Here is a 17085-nt window from a genome sequence, read left to right as displayed (position 1 = left end):
CGTTGTATAGAATTTCCAAAACCATCTTGTACAATTTGAAAATTCTCAGCAGGATGCAATGCTCTATGCTCGTCCCTTGCTTGCACCTCTTGCATTTGAAGCAATAGCCTTTGCATTAAGGCATCAAAATGTGCTTGTAAGCTTGGTTTTCCTTCCACCATGTGTACAATGCGCTCATAGCAATCTGCCTCATTAGGCTTCTTCGCATTTGGCTCTTGAGTACCTTGTTGAGAATGGTCTACATTCTCAATGCTATGAGTCTCCTCCATGACAGAAATATGATTTGAGCCAATACATGTGTCATGGCCATTGTCATACAACTCCAAACACTTACCAATGATAGTATTTAAATTAAAACCCTTTAGTAGTATGACCTTTACTTGGTGGCTTACACATATTGCCCTTCATTGCCCATCCACAATTAAATCAACCCCAATCACAATCCGCATTATACACAATGTAATGAATCTTGGCACCCTAAGGATTGACTTTTTACCTTTGCCACCATAACCGTTGTGCCTTCATTAAAAAATAGTATATCTCCATCTGGGATGCTTTGAGCTCTTTCCAGTAATGCTCAATCAATCTTTTTATGGCTTTTTTGATGACAAAGCCACCCTTCTTTGCCTCGTCTATATACCAAAAATACGACAAACATGTCGTCATAAGTTTGTGCAAAAGCAAATCAATTCTACGTCCCCATATGTACTTCTTGCCACATAAGAAACGAGACTTTAAAGCAACATGATATGACTCGATAGCTTCATTTGTATCTTGATTTGCATGTGGAAGAATCCTCATGCTTCTTTCCCACATCTCTACAAAAAGATAACGTCCTTGGAAGTGAGTACTAAAGCAAAAAAAATACATTAGCTTCCAATGATGTATTAAAGCTTCAATCAAACTTTTAACTTCATAAGCTTAGAAGGTTGAACCTACCAACTTTTGAAACCCAATAAGTACGGAAGTATTCAATAAAGGCCTCCTCATGTAAAAAGTCGACCAAGAACTCAAATACACTATCTTTTATATTGTCTATAGGAATGGCCTCTGAAGCTCCCCCTTGGACACACATGTTCATGATTGAACCTAGGCATCTAAACATGATAGCTCTAACTTTCCAATCTTGTACCTTCTTCACTAAGTGCTTCGACCAACTTCAACGAACGTGCCATAAATATAAATAAATTGGTATGTTGAATACCACCCTATTTTCAAGATTGCAATAAATTAGAAATAAAAGTTTAGCTAGTTTGACAAAGAGAAAGAGATAATACTTTGTGAGCAATAATGTGGGCATGCACATGATTTACCTGATGGCATTTATCTCGGGGGTTGCATCATCAACAAGACAATAGTGTCCGTATCAGAGCTTGATGTTATGATCCACGCAATTGGGACTCCATTTTGATAGTTATCAAATACTAGAACACTGTAGAGTTGGAACTAAACAGAAAATATTCAATGAGATAGAATCTTAACATTTCTACATATAAAGTAGCATAAAAAAAGTACATATATACTACATGCGTACCTTGTAAAAGTTTGTTCCAAACATCGAATCCATTGATATGACCCCATTGTTGCTATGTATGTTGAGCCTCTCAAGTTGCTGATGTGTTTGAATACCTAGCACAAATGGCTTATTGTTTGTAGCATCCATCTCCACATAGTAGAAGACATCTTGAGAGTGTTGTTGTGTCCACATGCGAACGCTTTGGACTCCACTAGAATGTAGCTCATGAGTACTACTTGCATGCTTCCTAGCAATATTTAAGATGTCTCTAAGTGATACGAAATCATCTCGTGACAATGTATAGCTAGGATTGTTCACTTTTTTTGGGTGAACAACTTGAATATGTGCTTCATGCACTTGAACATATAGGCTACCCGAACATATCCATATATGGACTTTACACACTTTTTATCGGTCCATTGTAGATGATTAGCATTGAAAGGACCCAGCGGTGGATATTGAAGGTGGATCCTAGTGTCCATTCTACACACACACACACAGACTAGGCGCAACACCGGTGATGCGCTGTTGCTAATGGTGATGCAAACGGTGATGCACTGCTAATGGTGATGTGCTGCAAATGGTGATGTGCTGCTAGCTTTTGTGGTGATGACGAAAACGCTCTCCCTTCGAAGTGAGCTAAATGCGATCTGCCGCATGTGCTGACGAATGTGTTCTCCCTTTGCTAGTTTAACTGAGCTGAATGCGATCTCCCTTTGATCTCCTTGCAGTGACTAAGACACCTGCAGCTTGAACCTCGCGGGCTTCAATCTGTCTGGCTCCGTGTCCCCCTCTCTCGCACGGAGGGAATTGTGTCACATCTTTGTGGCTGCTCCTAGGCATCAGCACCATCTGGCCACACTAGCTGCACAACACCTCTTAGATGGCTTTCCCTTGGAGATTCTTGATGGTGATGCGTGCATGTTTTGCAAAGCCTGGGTGGAGACAGTCCTGATAGAGTTGGATACCCTAACCAAGAAGCAACTGGTGGGCAGACCAGCTAAAACATTTGTTGTCAGTGTGATGGGCTTGCAGAGCAGTGGCAAGAGCACAGTGCTCAACCTAATGTTTGGTACGCAGTAGAGCAGACAAGTGCTAGCCGGTGTACTCGAGGGGTCTACATACTGCTAGTGCCATCAGAGCGGACAGAGTATGATTATGTGCTGTTACTAGACATTGAAGGAATAAGATCCGCAGAATATTTTGGTCTTGAACCATGAGAGGTCCGTGATAATCGGTTAGCCACCTTTGGGCTTTTGCCAGCAGATGCATCTATTTTCATGGTGTCCAATGAAGATGACAGCAGGCTTAAGGAAGTCCTCCCTATGGTGCTGTTGGCTTTCAAGGGCTCTGCCATGGCAGAGAGTTGTGGTGGCAGGATCAGAGCTAAGATGGTGTTCGTAATTTGCTTTCTGTGTGTTCGCAGCCAATAGCGAAGAGAGAGAGTGGCCAGTGGAGGTCGAGACTCTGGAGAGAGAGAGAGAGAGAGAGAGAGACGCTTAGAGGCCGCCTCCATAGTAGCTCAAAACTAGAGCAGCCTGTTAAAAAGTTGACGCTCTGTTAGCTTTTACCTGCTTATAGTGTGTGTAGAGGGGTGGGTTGAAGACCCCCTACATTTCCTAAACCCGCAATAGCAGGTTCTTGACCCCCTACACCTCCAGTCTTGAGCCCCGATGTCTTAGTCTTTTGCTGATTTTCACGTTCTCAAACTGTCACTGGGTGTTGAGCCAAGAAAGCGATAACTGTTCATGTGTGCGGGCTTTAGGCTAGCTGGCAGCGACGAGCCCGGGGGGCGGTCCATGCCACGTGAGCTGAAACGAGAGAAAGAGAGAAATGTGATACTCATGGGTTCCTCTACTTTAAGGGAACTCATCCATATGGGTTTCAATTGATTTTAATGAACTAACTAGTTTCCATAACCAATAAGTCAAAAGCCACTTATGTGGCTCAATTACAAGACTATCACTTAAAGGGAAAGAGAACTGGATAAAACACACAAAGAATAAGAGCAAGGAGAACAAGAGAAGATGAGACAAAACCTTTGGAGCAACAAAATGTATTTTGTCCTCTTGAGATGAGGGGTCTCGGTGCCTCTAAATGCCTTCTTATAAAATGTATGATTAGTTACGCGTGATGATGAGGATGCAAATGTCCAAAGCGACAAGTGGTAAGGAAATCCCAATGAAGCTAAATGTTTGTGCTCACAAACTTAGGTGGTGGTGGGAGTGAGAAATGGGTGTGCTATGGGTGTGTAGAAACTCTTTTACTAAGTGCTTGTGGTGGAGGGGAAAATGAGTAACTCACTATGGTGGAGTGATGTTAGATCTCTGTAGCACCGCTATGGGTGTTACTACAGGAGGGGATGGGGCCTCTGGCTCACCAGCCCGCAGAGGAAGAATGAGGATTGCCCCTCATCCCCCAGGCTATATAGTGTGTGGCCTGCTCTCCAGTAACTCAAGTTTATATGCTACGTCCCCAATATTCTTAAGGATTTTAAAAGGACCACAATATCTCGGAGAAAGTTTATCACACTTTCCCGTTTTCATGGTTTCTGACTGTGCAGGAACCTTGAGGAATACAAAGTTACCTTCTGCAAAAGTCACCTTTCTACGTCCTTTATCCGCATAAGTTTTAGCGCGATCTTAAGCACTACAAATGCTCTCACGTGCGGCTCTGAGCATATCATTCATACCTTCAAGGAAATCCTTGACAGATTGAATCTTCTTCTTTTCTAGGCCTACAGCCCATCGGAGATCTCGGCTGGAATCCATACATTAACATGAATGGTGTAAATCCAGTCGTCGCTGAGTGTTTGGAGTTGTTATAGGCAAATTCCAATAAGGGCAAGTACTCTTCCCAATTAGATTACTTCTTACTAACATAAGAACGCAACGTATCCCACTCTTTCAGTTTGACCATCAGACTTTGGATGTTTTGCCGTACTCATACTCAGAGTAGTATCCAACTTTTTGAAGACTTCCCTCCAAAAATGACTGTTGAACTTTCTATCTCTATCCGACACTATATTTGTGGGCAGGCCATATAGCTTGTAGAGATGTTCAATAAAGAGTTTTGCCAACTCTGGCATTTTAACAGTTTTCTTCGTGGCGATAAACTTTGCCATTTTAGCTAACCTATCCACTACCACCCACACCGAGTCATTCCCTCGACTCGTCTTGGGTAAACCAGTAATAAAATCTATGGAAATGCTTTCCCATTTCCCCCGAGGAATCTCCACAACGGATGGAGTAGTCCTCCAACCTTAAGACGTTTGTGTTTATTGACCTGATACTTATTGCATTTCAGCACATAAGTCTAAACGTCCTTAAACAAACTAGGCCAATAAAACTGTCTTTTTACTAGTGCATAGCACATAAGTCTAAACGTCCTTAAACAAACTAGGCCAATAAAACTGTCTTTTTACTAGTGCATAGGTCTCCTGAATCCTGGGATGATCCGCACTTGGACTATCATGACTTTCTTTAAGAATTTGAGCCCGAAAGTCACCAATAGTTGGTACACATACTCTACCCTTGTAGAGTAAGTACCCGTCGCCCCGTCAATGGAGTAATTAGCATATTTCTCCCCCCGACGACGAAGTTTATTACCTCCCTTGGAAGCCGTGGCAGTCAAAGGTGATGAAGGGCCTACGTCAGAGCTCTTCGGCTCCAAACTATACCTAGAAGACACGACTAGTCTCTCCGGACTAACTCTCGCTTCCCTTCCTGTTGCACCTTCGGCCAGTCTCTCTCCGGACTAGCAATCCGTGCCAACGAGGGAGGTGGTTACGTCTATGAAGAAGTGCATACACGTACAGCACACCAGACCTCTCTAAAAGATGGATCATGCTCACATAAACCACATAGTGACTCCAAGAAATCATTCTTGAAGACTGTGAAACTAAGTTTATTAAATTGTGGCATGCGACTAAGTGCATCTGCCACCACGTTATACTTACCTTTCTGGTAACGTATTTGAAGGTCAAACTCCTGGAGAATCTCCACCCACCGAGCTTTTCTACCCTTCAGTTTACTTTGACTTGAAAGCCATTTCAAACTTTCATGGTCCGTCTGGACCTCAAAAGGAGCACCATATAAATAGTGTCTCCACTTTTTCAATGCATGAACTATCGCTAGTAACTCTCGCTCGTAAGCCGAGTAGTTACGCTATCGTAACGTGGGCGGTATTGCTAGGTAGGTGCAAGACTTCTGGCTGTGAGAGTTGTTTCAAATCCCAGCAACAAGGAAACAGAATATATATCTCTTCAAGGGGCATAAGACATCTCCATTTTGCATGTACATGTGCCAATTCACTTCAAAACATTCCCAAATTCAACTTGATGATTGCACATAAGTTATGTGTCAAGAGCATGACCAGTTCCAAGCATAGATCTCCTGACCCTTTATCCAAGTGCCTCATACATAACACATGTAGGCACAACACAATCTTCAAAAGATTTCCACATACATGTGACCATTCACATCACATATTTCATATATTGCCAACATCATCATTTCAAGATGACTCTTGATCTCATGAAAACCTGCTTTCAGATTCCAACAACTCACAAAAGCAAAAATAACATATGATGTATATACATCATCATGTAATTTCCAAAAGCTTCATGTTCACAAAACTAAGATCCAATCAACCATTTTGTTACAAGGTTCCAAAATCAAAACCACCTTAAACTTTGGAACATTTAAACTCCAAAACTCTCAAATTCAAGAAAAACTCTCCAATCTCTAAGGCCATAAGCATTAAGGCTTTTACCAAGAGTTTTTATTTTTGGGGTAATTAAAGCCTTAAAACTAAAACCTTTACCACTCTAAGGAATTACGATTTTTTTGAAATCGAATTCATAAAAAAGCTTATCTCTGTTTCACAAAAATCGAATTTCATGTCATCTCCATGAGCTTCTACGGCGAATTCTCTCCTTGCATGAAATCGGGCCGTAGTTCTCGCTTCATATTTGAAAATTTTTGGAATGCATATCACTAAATGAAGCTTCTATTACTCTCCAATTCTAACCCCTACAAGGCTCGAACAGAAGCTATAATTCCAAAGCAAGATAATCTGCAAAAATCGAGCTCTGGTTTTTTCCCCTCCCTTTTTTGCACACTTCTCTCTCTCAAAAATGCATCGTCTTGTTATTTCTGATTTTTCCCGCAAGGAATTCGGGCCGAATTCCTTTTGCAGCCCAAAACTCGCGTTTCCCAAAATGAAAATACGTTGCGCCTCCTTTTTTTTTGCTTAGAATTCGGATATTCCTTTTAAAAAAATGCCTTCGTATTTTTCCCATGCAAGACGCCACCTTGACCTACGGGCTATACTGTAAACCAGCTACCTCTTTTAAGAGGTTAAATTAGTCCACTTCCTCCATCGTACTGCCCTCTACATCAGCATCGTCTTTAAGAGGTGGCATGTCTGCATCAAAATCTGCCGAGGCGGTAGAAGCATCATTATTTATACTCAAGCCCAGCTTTAACATCCTGTGAATCCTTCCTCCAAAGGTGTTGGGGTTCTCAAGGCTGAATCCAGAGGTAAGAAGCGCAGTTTTATGCAGTAGTAGGACCAAATCTTTCACAGACTTATCATTCTTATCAGCTTCAGACCTCTTTAGTTGCAGACACAAGTTTTTTGCTATCATACTCCTTAAGCTGTCCAACTGCATATTTATCAATTGCATCAACCAAAAAGAGTACCTCATAGCCCTTTTTCTTCAGACGCTCAAGGAAAGGAGAATTTTCCACAGCCTTCTTACTTTTGCCAGTGATGCAATAGATGTCACTCTGCCCATCCTTCATACGTGTATCATAGTCTTTAAAACTAGTCATATCGTCACCATTTTTAGTAGAATGATAACGTAGTAGGTCGGCAAGCTTTGCCCTGTTGGAACTATCCTCATGGATTCCAAGTTTAATGTTCTTTCCAAAAGACTCATAAAACTTGTCAAAATCCTCCTTGTTCTCTATAATCTTTGTAAACAGCTCGAGGCACTTCTTAACAAGATTTTTCCTTATAACCTTCAGGATCTTGTTTTGCTGTGCAGCATCTCATGGGAGATGTTCAGGGAAAAATATTCTGAATCAACCATACCTTTGACAAAGCCAAGGTACTCGGGAATCAACTCCTCACTCGCTTCCCCCAGTAACTGCTCTTGCCATCTTTGCAGCTGTTGATGTTCTCAAAGCCTCCTTTTGAAGCTCTTCCTTTAAGCTCTTAATACTTAGAAAATCTGCCTCATACTATGCAAGGACAAGCTCACAAGCCTTTAGCTCTGCCTCAGCTGCCCTTAGTCCTTCTTCCTTCAGCAATGTAAATGTTTCCTCTGGTGATGTAACCTTAGCATTCTCAGCATTGCTAGCATCTTTTAAAGCTTCTACCGTCCCAGAAGAAATGTTCATAATGCCATTTTGCATGGATGCATCTTCAACCATATTATCTACTCCCTCTCTAGAAGTGATCAGTTGCTGGTCCTTCAGTCTTTCTTGTGCCTCCATCAAGATTAAAAACTGCAACTAATCCCTCTTTCTTGTCAGCCCCATAAGAAAGTGATGCTGCTTTTGGTTCATTGATAATTCGTGCTACCTCAAGGTTCACTATAAGCATAAAAACTTCATGATTCACACCACACTTATGTACAGAGGATTCGAGACCTGGCTCCTCAGCTCGTCTTATTGAACCTCATTTACAATATGAACATATGTACATAGGCATCATAAAATGACTCAAGTCATGGCACTTAATCCCATGCATCTAGATTTATATTTAATGGCCTCACATGTATGGTTTCACACCATAGACGTGCCATGGCACGACATCGGCCCCCTCTAAACCTGCACATGCTCTGGTATGTGCCAAATCATCATCAAGATCCACATATATCTGGATGTCGTCTTCATCTTCTACATTACCAGGAAGATCATCCTCTTCCTCTTCAACCATATCCATGCTATCACTATCAAGCCTCTCATCTTGAGCCTCCTGCGAATCAAAAGGATCACTGTCATGCCTTTTTTAAACATCTTGATCCTTTTGCCTGCTACAAGATTCTTTATCTTTGTTCCATCAAGCTCACACAGGGTATACGTGGCATTTCCATGCACATGCTTGACAATGTAAGGGCCAAACCATCTTTTTGCAAACTTTCTTTGCACAGTGAACTGGTTGTCAAGACTACTATAATACATTAGGACCCAATCACCTTCTTCAATGGGTTTTGGCCGGAGTCTGTGTCTTCTATCAAATCTTTCTTTATTTTTCACCCTTGCATCTTTCAAAAGAGCTTTAGCAAGCTCTTTTAGCAAGCTCTACATCTTCAGGCCTTCTCTCCAACTGCCTCATTCGCAATGCAAGGAGGTCTTCCCTGTTCAATTCTTCCACCCAGGGTAATACATTCCAAGTTGGGACTACTTCTTCAACTGGCATTACCGGCTTCTGACCATACATTAATTCTGCAGGCATGTATCCTGTCACACTGAGCTATGAGTTGTACGGTCAGCCCATAAAGCATATGGTAGCAGCCTTGGCCACTCCCGCATTCTTCCTCTGCATGCCTTAGCCAAAGCTTTAATGATTGGAGGATGTCCTCGCTCGCTTTTACCATTGCCCTCAAGGTTGTAAGCACATGTTAGGGCCAATCTGATGCCAATTCTAGAAAAGAATTCCCTTGCTTCTTCAGCATCTAGCTCACCCCTGTCAGCTGTTATTTTTCCAACACAACCACTGGCAAATCACATCTTCCAAGAGAAATTTGCATAATGTTTCCATGCTCTTTGTTCTAACAGCACGCCCTTCTACTTGATTTGTCACGTCTTCTCTTGCAAGTACTACGTACCGCATCTGCTAGATTCCCAAGGGCATTGTAACTAGATCCACTACCCATTTGTAGTGCATGGCAGGTGGGTAGGTTGGTTGCAGGCCATCACGATGTCGCACATTCGAGTACATTTGACATACCATGCATGTTTCCACATATTGGGATACATCCTTGTACATTCCTTTCCACCAATATCTTTCCTTTATTTCGGTAAAGGTGGCCCACACGCTTCGATGTCCAGCCCAGAGACTCTCATGGAATTCTTTCATGAGCTTCCCTTGAGTCTCTTTATCACATATAACTCTCTGTGTGGCATAGCATTCCTCTACTTAGGATGCTTCCACAGGTATCCATTCTTTAGAAAATACCCATATGCCTTTCTGCGGATCCTCTTGAATTCTAAGTCAGACCAATTTTCCTGCCTTGTCAAGGTACTCAAGTATTGGCCAATAAGCAACCAATCTCCTTCATACATTTCCTCAGTAAAAGACTCAAGTGTATTTGATAAGCAAGCATGGTCCCCTTTTGCATGTGCAGTAGTATAGAACTTTGTGCCTACATCATCAATGTCACTAATCATCCCTTCTTCATCTTCATACCTGGCTCTTGATAGCATATCTGCAACTGGGTTATCCTTCCCTGCAATATGCTCAAATTCAAGATTTAGTGACTTGATATAGGCAATCCACCTGAGCATAGCGATATCTGGAGTGGTGCAGCTTGCAATCATCCCAAGGAGTGGCAAGCAGTCAGTTTCCACAAGCACGGATGTCCCAATGAGATATTCTTTTTCACATTTTAAGGCAATGACTACTCCCCATAACTCCCTCTTGATCTGCGGATAATTTCGTTGGCGAATGCTTAGTACCTTTGCTCCAAACCTGATTACATACCTGTGATCATCCTCATCATCTTGCCCTACTGCCCATCCTATCCCAGTAGGACTAGTATCAACTGTTATAATCACAGGCCTGCCACACTCATAATCTACCTTCCTTAGAGTAGGTGATGTTTGGAGCAGACATTTCAGCTTCCGCATAGCTTTAATATGGCATTCCATAAAAATCTCTGATTTTTCCTCAAAAATTGGTAGAGAGGATCTGTTACATGTGCATAATGTGGGATCCATATAACATAAAAGACACATGCACCAAGAAATCTCCTCACCTCTGTAATATTAATGCATATCTCTTTCATTCTTTGTATTGCATCTATCTTGGCTGGACAAGGTCAGCGTCCATTAGTATTACAAAGATGCCCCACGATTAGTATTTCACCAACCCCAAACACTGATTTCATTCCAGACAAAGTAAGATTCACCTCTTCAAGCCTGGATAGGATTTTGTCACAACCTTTTATATGATTTGCCACAAATTTGCGGCACCCCTTCAAATCCAAATCCCCATCTTTATCTTTCTCATCACAGCCCTTTATGGGCACATCGTCTAGAAAAGGCATAGTTATTTGAGAAATGAAGTCTTGCAAGACTTTATTCATACCATTCATCATATGTGCCATTGAGTTGGTGGCTCCCTGTGGTAAGGTGCACATCCTTACCAACAACCCAAAGGAGTTTTCATTGTGGTCAAGTCCCTACTTTGTATATCCAGCTGGAACTGATCATATCCCGAATACAGGTCACCCATAGAGTATATAGCTTTCCCTGCAAATGCTTCTGCAAACTCGTCCACAATCGGACATGCTCCCACATTCCTGATTGTGACCTTGTTTACAAGTTGCATGTCTTGAATGAAGCACAATGCTCCATTTTTCATTGGCACGGTAAACCATCTGTTGGAGTATGGAGCGCATGATGGCTCCAAAATTCCCATCCTGATCTTTTCTTTTAGTAATTCCATCAGCTTTGGCAAGAGAGCTTTTGGTACTGGAATCGGTCTCGCAGGTTCCAGGGCACATGTGGAACAGTGAAGATCACCATTGGCGCTATTACGCTTGGATCAACACAACCTATCTCATGCGGCTGAAAAGCAAAGGCCTTCCCATGTTTTACAAGCATCTCCTCAAAGCATTCCTTTTCAACTGGTAACAGGAAATCCTTGTCACCAATCTTCAGCTCTTTTAGGGTTTCCTGTGTAAACTTATGTCCAATTTTCTTCGGATCTCTGAGATTCGGTTGCATAGAGGCTTCATCTATTTTCTCCTTGCTTTCTGGTGGCAAGGGCAAGGCAACTAGTTTCACCTTCTTTGCAACCGTTTTATACTTTGTATCAACACGAGCATCCATCTCACAATACATGTTTCTACATTCCATTCCCTCAAATTCCCGGATTATATCATACATCCCCACAGATGACACTTTTACTATCTCATTTCCACCCTGTAAGCATGCGTTTTTCATGGCAAAAAGCTCATCCATAGTATCCACAAATGACACCTCGTCAAGCACACCTGAAATAAACTCATTTTTCTCCAAAAGACCACATTGCTCAAGACTTTTTTGTACATTTTGTACATATTGACGTATACCACGCTTCAAATCCTTGCTTTTTACAAAGACTATTGACCCATAGCTAGAGAATCTATGAAAGTTTGCTGAAAAGTTATTTACATTGATTGAGTCTTGCGAGAACTCATTACCCCTTGTACCATTGCAATCCCGCTTTACAATGGCACCTGGCCAAAATTCCTCATCTCGCTGTAGTTCATGAATTCTCTGTTTATCTTTGGGAGTGACTATTCTCGAAGAGACTCGCAGTTCCTTTCACGGTTAATGTAAACTGTCAAGAACTGTACAGCTTTCTCGCCATCTTTGCTCCTTATTCTTGCATATGTTGAGCCATCATCTAAGACCTTTGTCTCCATCCTCACAGCTGTAATATAGGGTTGCCCAAGGATGAGGGGATACGACGACATCTCCTGGACAAAGAAGTTCTGATCATCTTTCACATTCCCTATAGTTATCCTTACATTTGGACAGGTTGCATAGAGCTCTCCAGATGAGTTATTAGCCGCCTTAATCATCCACCCATGATCTACATCCATTGGCCACTTACATTTATTGTAGAGGTTTTTGGCCATAAGATTTATTTCAGACCCATGATCAATTAAGGCAACATACGGCTCTTCCAAGTCTCCTATTTTGACAAGGGTTTCAATGGTGGCCCTTGCCCAATGGTTCCTGGAGTAATGACTTTTTGCAAGAACTTCTTTTTTATCACCCTCATCCACAAAGCGCACTTGTCGTGCTCCTTCAGCAGAGTGATTACATTCCACCACATTCTCTCTCTCTTCTCCTTTTGCTGTACCTGTACTCCATGAGTCTTGGAAGTGCTTGTCTCTCCCTGTGATGGAATACATTCAATTATGGACTGCCTTTTCCTTCGTATAATATCAATTATCTCATCATGGAATTCTTTCTTTGCAATCCCCAAGACTTCCCCTAGTGTAAACTCCACCCTACTGTTTAGAATCCTTTCTTCTAGCACCTTTTTGAGATCTGTTGCGGCTTCAATATCATATTGGAGCTTGTAGAGCGGACTTTTCCCTTTACCCTTCTCCTTCTCATGCTTCATCTTTGCTGGCGCTTCTTCCATTGATACTTCTTGTGGAGGCTGGGTTATGTGGCGGAGGCACATGTGATGGCCCAGGGTCCTTCTTTCCATTACCACGAGTGACCCTTTTTGATGACCCTCCTTCCTCATTTTCCCTCTTACGCCTTTCCTCTACATGTGCCTCATTATTCTGGCATTTTGCAATGTAGGCATGAATAGATAAAGAATCCACAGGCTCTTCCCATCTAGTCTCAAGACGTATATAGTCTCTTTGCCTCATGCAAAGCCTGCTTAGACACCTTCTTTGACGCAATTAGCTCCATTGTTGATGGCCAAAAATCTTCACTCTCATAGTCTTCATCCTTCTCAGATTCTTGCTTTGATAGTCCGGCTTTTAATCCATAGGTTGCTACCTCAACCATAGAGATGGCATGGCTAGCAGCCATATCCTCAACCAGCTTTTTCATCCCTCCTTTCCCAAAGTTTGTGCTTAACGGAAGACCAGTCTCTGTAAGGTGGATTTTTCCATCTTTAAAAAATACAAGTTGGTTTCTGAGAGCTTCCTTATAGCTGGCACAGTCTTTCTTCGCATGTTCTGGGTCATCACACCATATACATCTGAATGTAAACCCTTCTTTGCTTTGAGGCCTTTGCATAGAAGCCTGCCCTAATGGTAGCCCTTTTTCCTCAATCCTAGACATCTTCAGTTTTAGGTCTCGCATACCCTTAATAAGCTCATCCATCGGCCCTTCTACCTTTGGGATTGCACCAGAGCAGGTTTTGGTAGATTCTCAGAGGTAACAGTTATAGGAGTCGCCGAGCTCATCACCATTTTATCCCTCCTTCGTTGCCGCTTTGCTAGCATGGTGACCACATCCTCGACATCACTCCAATCATTCTTTAACCCCTGCTCCGTATCCTTATCCTCAAGAAGAATTTCTAGTCTTTCTTGGAGATCTTTCCCAGCTGCTTGTAAGAAGAACTCTGTTTTTTCCCTGTCTAAGGTTGTGCGCTCTATCCTTGACACAGCTGGGCATAGTGCTTCTCAAACTCTCTTAGCAATTCTGTGGCAGAAATTCCAATTTTGGGTTTTGTAACCCACTCCAAGAAAGTTCGCTTGGTCACCCGCTCGAAATCCTCCATGAAATATTTTGCCTTCAAAGCAAGCTTGAACTCCTCCCAGTTTCTGCCACCATGTCCTGCCTGTAATCCTCTTATGCGCTCTCTTATTTCAGGCACACATACCAGCTCAAAGCTTCGAACCATATCCTCCTCAGTCACCCTGTTTAGCTCCATTTCCTTTGCGTAATTGCGCAGGTACTTTGTGATGTCTTTACCATCAAATTGATCCACCTTTTTCACGATTGACTACAGTGCTTTAGTCGTGGAAATTTGCCCCCTCTCAGCTACTTGTTGCTGTTGCATATACATAGTAAACATCTGAAACATGTGCATAAGCCCAGGGCCAAAATGAACCCCCTGTCCCTCAGGATTCTCAGCCATAGCTTGCACTGTGTATTTCACCACTAACTCTCACCCCAGCAGTTTCACGTCGGGTTTACCAAAGCTGTCGTGACGTGGGCGGTATTGCTGGGCAAGTGCGAGACTTCTGGCTGTGAGAGTTGTTTCAAATCTCAGCAAGGAAATAGAATATATATCTCTTCAAGGGGCATAAGCCATCTCCATTTTGGATGACATGTACATGTGCCAATTCACTTCAAAACATTCCCAAATTCAACTTGATGATTGCACATAAGTTATGTATCAAGAGCATGACCAGTTCCAAGCATAGATCTCCTGACCCTTTATCCAAGTGCCTCATACATAACACATGTAGGCACAACACAATCTTCAAAAGATTTCCAAATACATGTGACCATTCACATCACATATTTCATATATTGCCAACATCATCATTTCAAGATGACTCTTGATCTCATGAAAACCTGCTTTCAGATTCCAACAACTCACAAAAGCAAAAATAACATATGGTGTATATACATCATCATGTAATTTCCAAAAGCTTCATGTTCACAAAACTAAGATCCAATCAACCATTCTGTTTACAAGGTTCCAGAATCAAAACCGCCTTAAACTTTGGAACATTCAAACTCCAAAACTCTCAAATTCAAGAAAAACTCTCCAATCTCTAAGGCCATAAGCATTAAGGCTTTTACCAAGAGTTTTTATTTTTGGGGTAATTAAAGCCTTAAAACTAAAACCTTTACCACTCTAAGGAATTACAATTTTTTTTGAAATCGAATTCATAAAAAAGCTTATCTCTGTTTCACAAAAATCGAATTTCATGTCATCTCCATGAGCTTCTACGTCGAATTCTCTTCTTGCATGAAATCGGGTAGTAGTTCGCTTCATATTTGAAAATTTTTGGAATGCATATTACTAAATGAAGCTTCTATTACTCTCCAATTCTAACCCCTACAAGGCTCGAACAGAAGCTATAACTCCAAAGCAAGATAATCTGCAAAAATCGAGCTCTGGTTTTTTCCCCTCCCTTTTTTGCACACTTCTCTCTCTCAAAAATGCATCGCCCCGTTATTTCTGATTTTTCCTGCAAGGAATTCGGGCCGAATTCCTTTTGCAGCCCAAAACTCGCGTTTCCCAAAATAAAAATACGCTGCGCCTCCTTTTTTTTGCTTAGAATTCGGATATTCCTTTTTTAAAAAAATGCCTTCCTATTTTTCCCATGCAAGACGCCACCTTGACCTGCGGGCTATACTGTAAACCAGCTACCTCTTAAGAGGTTAAATTAGTCCACTTCCTCCATCGTACTGCCCTCTGCATCAACATCGTCTTTAAGAGGCGGCATGTCTGCATCAAAATCTGTCGAGGCACAAGCATCATTATTTATACTCAAGCCCAGCTTTAACATCCTGTGAATCCTTCCTCCAAAGGTGTTGGGGTTCTCAAGGCTGAATCCAGAGGTAAGAAGCGTAGTTTTATGCAGTAGTAGGACCAAATCTTTCATAGACTTATCATTCTTATCAGCTTCAGACCTCTTTAGTTGCAGACACAAGTTTCTAGCCATCATACTCCTTAAGCTGTCCAACTGCATATTTATCAATTGCATCAACCAAAAAGAGTACCTCATAGCCCTTTTTCTTCAGACGCTCAAGGAAAGGAGAATTTTCCACAGCCTTCTTACTTTTGCCAGTGATGCAATAGATGTCACTCTGCCCATCCTTCATACGTGTATCATAGTCTTTAAAACTAGTCATATCATCACCATTTTTAGTAGAATGATAACGTAGTAGGTCGGCAAGCTTTGCCCTGTTGGAACTATCCTCATGGATTCCAAGTTTAATGTTCTTTCCAAAAGACTCATAAAACTTGTCAAAATCCTCCTTGTTCTCTGTAATCTCTGTAAACAGCTCGAGGCACTTCTTAACAAGATTTTTCCTTATAACCTTCAGGATCTTGTTTTGCTGCAGCATCTCACGAGAGATGTTCAGGGGCAAATCTTCTGAATCAACCGTACCTTTGACAAAGCCAAGGTACTCGGGAATCAACTCCTCACTCGCTTCCCCCAGTAACTGCTCTTGCCATCTTTGTAGCTGTTGATGTTCTCAAAGCCTCCTTTTGAAGCTCTTCCTTTAAGCTCTTAATACTTAGAAAATCTACCTCATACTGTGCAAGGACGAGCTCACAAGCCTTTAGCTCTGCCTCAGCTGCCCGTAGTCCTTCTTCCTTCAGCAATGTAAATGTTTCCTCCTCTCTGGTGATGTAACCTTAGCATTCTCAGCATTGCTAGCATCTTTTAAAGCTTCTACCGTCCCATAAGAAACGTTCATAATGCCATTTTGCATGGATGCATCTTCAACCATATTATCTACTCCCTCTCTAGAAGTGATCAGTTTGCTGGTCCTTCAGTCTTTCTTGTGCCTCCATCAAGATCAAAAACTGCAACTAATCCCTCTTTCTTGTCAGCCCCATAAGAAAGTGATGCTGCTTTTGGTTCATTGATAATTCGTGCTACCTCAGTTGCTGGTCCTTCAGTCTTTCTTGTGCCTCCATCAAGATCAAAAACTGCAACTAATCCCTCTTTCTTGTCAGCCCCATAAGAAAGTGATGCTGCTTTTGGTTCATTGATAATTCGTGCTACCTCAAGGTTTACTATAAGCATAAAAACTTCATGATTCACACCACACTTATGTACAGAGGCTTCGAGACCTGGCTCAGCCTCAGCTCGTCTTATTGAACCTCATTTACAATATGAA

General features: G+C 41.9%; 3 pseudogenes; 1 reads left to right on the top strand and 2 right to left on the bottom strand.

Annotated features, from left to right (window-relative positions):
• The first annotated feature begins 2437 nt into the window (after nucleotides 1-2437).
• Nucleotides 2438-2949, top strand: LOC147625162 (uncharacterized; annotated as a pseudogene).
• Nucleotides 2950-7125: 4176 nt separating this feature from the next.
• Nucleotides 7126-7956, bottom strand: LOC147625161 (heat shock protein 82 pseudogene; annotated as a pseudogene).
• Nucleotides 7957-15869: 7913 nt separating this feature from the next.
• Nucleotides 15870-16326, bottom strand: LOC147625160 (heat shock protein 82 pseudogene; annotated as a pseudogene).
• Between the last annotated feature and the right edge of the window lie 759 nt (nucleotides 16327-17085).

The sequence above is a fragment of the Cibotium barometz genome, chromosome 24 (genome assembly GCF_041138505.1).
Source record: "Cibotium barometz isolate CiBa-2024 chromosome 24, ASM4113850v1, whole genome shotgun sequence".
Lineage (NCBI taxonomy): Eukaryota > Viridiplantae > Streptophyta > Polypodiopsida > Cyatheales > Cibotiaceae > Cibotium > Cibotium barometz.
Note: the sequence above shows the minus strand (reverse complement) of the source record. Positions and strands in the feature narration are given on the sequence as shown.